At 47.1% G+C, this 3,991-nt stretch overlaps 1 protein-coding gene across 1 annotated transcript in view; it reads right to left on the reverse strand.

Annotated features, from left to right (window-relative positions):
* The window catches only part of ABCB11 (ATP binding cassette subfamily B member 11), a 76,853-nt gene extending 74,184 nt beyond the window's left edge, over positions 1 to 2,669 (reverse strand). The window contains exon 1 of the mRNA XM_057747093.1: positions 2,590 to 2,669. The gene's annotated coding sequence lies outside the window, so the exon portion shown is untranslated. The remainder of the gene's footprint in view (positions 1 to 2,589) is intronic.
* Between the last annotated feature and the right edge of the window lie 1,322 nt (positions 2,670 to 3,991).

A 3,991-nucleotide genomic window follows, 5' to 3' on the forward strand; every position in this document is an offset into this window, starting at 1 on the left:
AAGGAAGGAAGGATGGAAGGAAGGAAGGAAGGATGGAAGGAAGGAAGGAAGGACGGAAGGAAGGAAGGGAGGAAGGAAGGAAGGAAGGATGGAAGGAAGGAAGGGAGGAAGGAAGGAAGGAAGGATGGAAGGAAGGAAGGAAGGATGGAAGGAAGGAAGGAAGGAAGGATGGAAGGAAGGAAGGAAGGATGGAAGGAAGGAAGGAAGGGAGAGGTTGGGGTAAAAAACAGTTCTCCCAGGAGCTAGAATCTATCCAGGCTGAAGGACATGACAACAATACGGACATCCAGCCCCCTCTCTGTTTTGGTGCATAAGGTTTTATCGGAACACAGTCATACCCTTTTGTTTTCATTTCGTCCTTGGCTGCTTTGGGTCTGTAATGGCAGAGTCGAGCTGCTGTGGCAGAGACTATGTTTACTTTCCTGCCGGTGCCTAGAACATTCAATGTCTAAGCCCTCGCAGATACATTTGCAGACCCCTGCATTGTGAGGTCAGTTCAGGACAGCCTGAAGCCTGGGGAGGAGTCTTTGGGGACCTGATTTACCCAACCTAAAAAAGCTTATGGCCATCAGCCTTCCAGCCTGCCTGTCCATGTGGGGCTTACACTGCAGCAGGCAAGACGGATGACACGTAGCAAATAAGCACGGTGACTGAGAGTAAAAGAGAAGTGCAGGCATCCTGTAGACCCTCAAGCAGGGCCCTGCCCTTGTCCAGAGAGTCGGGGAAGGCTCTGGAACCAGCACGGTTAGCATGGGACCCTGAACATAGGGCAAGATAGCCAAGGGAACAGGAGAGAGAAGGTGGTTCCAGGCTCATGCAAAGGCCCAGGCTCTGAAAGATGTGGCTGCTTCACTCCTCAGGGCCTTGAATCCTTAATGCTGAAGACCTCGACCCTTAGCCCCAGGGCAATGGGAATAATAAGGGCTTTTAGGTAAGAAGAGGATAGGATCATACTTATACTTGCAAAAAAACACAACACTCTGATAAGCCCACTCCCAGAGAGACAGGGAGATCAGCTTGGGGAGTACAGACGTCCCCCCAGGCCCAGCAGCAGTGCCCCCAGGTTTACCAAAGCCAGGAGCTTACGCAGTCCACCTCCCTCCAGGGCAGACAGGCCTGAGGCGACCAGAGGAGACAGGCTGTGTGATGCGGACTGGCACCAGTGTTCTCTGCTCTAAATTTTCTCTGGGGAGATCTGTTCTGCATTCCAGTTCATTTTCTCCCGGATGCTATTTGTGAAACACGTTGATCTCGCCTAGACTGCGTTCAGGAGGAAGAGGCCGAGATTCTTCCACATTCAGGCCTCGATGGTGAGGAGGGTCTAAATGCTCCAGCAGCCACTGAGGAGCTGGGATGACAGAGAGGGGTGGGAGGCCAGCGCCACCTCTCCCCTCCCCGGAGCTGCTCAGAGACGGCAGAACCGCTCCTGCGCCCGGAGAATTTGGAAGTCGCTTTCAAAGCCACAAATTCGGATTTTTTAAAAAAAGCCCTTGAAATGTCTTTCACTGCTGATATTTAGGGATGTAGGAAGGCCACCTTTGTAATCATCAAACCCAGCAAATGATTTCTTTCTCCCATGCATCATCAAAGGGGGAAAAAAACATTGATTTATACTAAGCAGCAAGAAAAATAGAAAAATATTGCTTTGCCGATAAGCAGGTTGTGGGGTGATGGTGTGTGTCAACACGTAGAGACCCTGTCCCGGGAGAGGATGAGACCGAGGCCCTTCAGCCATGGGGGTTGCAGCTGATGGAGAAGGGAAAAAATACGCAGTGGTCCTCAAGGCGCACCCAGACAGGCCTGCTTCACAGAGCCGCAGCGGAGACGGAGAACTAAACAACTGCTCTTGAAGAAAAGAGGATTTAACACCAAAGTTCCTCCCTGCTCTTCCTGGTCTCTACATGCCTAGTTCTTTCACCTTCATAAAGCAGCATAACCCTGCCAGGGAACTCGGCATTTTTCTAGCAATTTCAGTGTCTTTTAAAACCACATAGTGGGTAATGCTCTTTGCTAAATTGCTTCTGCACCCACTTCCAGCATTCATCAGCAAATATTTGTCACCGTTACTGTTAGTAGTAAGACACACAGATTATTCAAAGGCTTACAATCACGCGGGGGAAGGGGCGTGTGAACCCCTAGGCAGAGAGATGGAGGCTTCAAATAGATCATTACAAGAGTGTTACGCAGCAGAGTAGCAGGGTAACTAAGTCTGGAGCCAAGTTTAAAAAGTTCACTAGCAGTTTTACTTAGGGCAGATTATTCAATCTGTTCAACCGTTTGCACCACACACCCCCATATACCACACACACACACACACACACACACACACATTTTCAAGAGAATTGAGGCATAAAAAAAGTATTACTATAAATGAGATAGCAACCAGAAGTCATCTGTATTATATACAATATTATGAAATCACTAATTTATTCTGCACGTTCCTAGCCAAGCCTAGCAGCATTATTTATTGCCTCACAAGAGACCAGCCTTTAGTGAATCAGAAACACAACACCCCTCAAAGGAAGACCTAGAGGAAACGGGCTTGCAGAACACAGTCTCCAAATGCTCTAGACAGTATAAGTCACTTACCTGTGAATGTGAACTTGAAGAAGCGAGAGGAAACAATGGACTCCACCGTGGAGAGTCAAAAAGTTTTCCAACCTGTTCCAACTTCAGTTTTCATCGTTGTAAAGATGAAACAGAATTCAAGCTTTTTCGAGAACACTATGTATTTGCTTAAGGGTCAATGACCCAAAGGCCAGCCTAAGCAGCGTTCAGTGACCTCTGAGGAAAGGTTGAACACACTCAAAACAATAACCCCAAACACAGAGTGCACTTGGGAAGTCCTCCGAGGGGTCCACAGGCTTCGAAAGTGTTGATTTGGCTTCGAAGGGGAGGTTAGACTCCAGCAGGGGACGCCCAGAAAGAGCACTGTGGTTCTGGATGTGTCCAACTCTTCTGCTTATCGGCCATTATTTTTGAAAAGTTACTTAAAAACTTAAGAAGACAGAAAAAAATACCTTAAAGCTTTTCCTCCTCAATTTGAAAGATCACTCTTGGGAAACCTTTAGGTTTCAGGTCCCTGATTTTCCTACACCAGCCACCGCGTTTCATGGAGGCAGATAACCTCAAAGAACGCCTGAAACAGCCTTTGCTGACAACTCTGAGTGTTCAGGTGACCTTGGCACCCTAGCCCGAGCTGTCAATAACCTCAGGCTCTACCCACCAGGTAAAGCCCTGTGTAAGTAAAGATTAATGATTTTTTTGAAGGTTCAAATGATCAGGAAACCAAGTCAAATCAATACAGATAGCTTCTCCAACAGCTTTGTGCCGCCACCCAGACCTGCTCCTCTCCCTTCTTGTTGGTCTTCCATCTTCTCAAATGCCCTTATTTCTTCTCTCTCTCCCTGCCTGAGTGAACCCTTCCCTAAACACGCCTCACTGTGGCCTTTAGCAAGGCATAGTAAATATCCAACGTTGGTCGTCTCTTTGTTGGGCACCTGATCCAGCTGAAGAGTTTAACTTGTACCTTATTTGGAGTTCTCAATAACCACAGGAGTTAGGTGCTATCATTATTATTCCCATTTTATGGTAGAAGAAATTGAAGCTCAGAGAGGTGAAATGATCCACCCAAGGTCTTATAAATAGTAGGTCCAGAACCTATGCTCCCAACCAATCTAAGCTAACCCTCTGAAATGCCATAGGGGCCAGTGCTTCTTAGTTTGCAGCAAATAAGATAAAATTAAATGAGGGACTTCCCGGTGGCGCAGTAGTTAAGATTCTGATTTCCCAATGCAGTGGGCCCAGGTTCAATCCCTGGCCAGGAAACTAGATCCGACATGCCTCGTGGCAACCAAAAGCGTATGTGCCGCAACTAAGGAGGCTGCCTGCTGCAATGAAGACTCGGCACAACCAAATAAACAAATAAATAAAATAAAAACAAAACAAAACAAACAAAAAAATAAAGTCAGCCTTGTTTAAAAAAAAAGAT

This window comes from Hippopotamus amphibius, chromosome 8 (assembly GCF_030028045.1).
Source record: "Hippopotamus amphibius kiboko isolate mHipAmp2 chromosome 8, mHipAmp2.hap2, whole genome shotgun sequence".
In the NCBI taxonomy this organism is placed as follows: Eukaryota; Metazoa; Chordata; class Mammalia; order Artiodactyla; family Hippopotamidae; genus Hippopotamus; species Hippopotamus amphibius.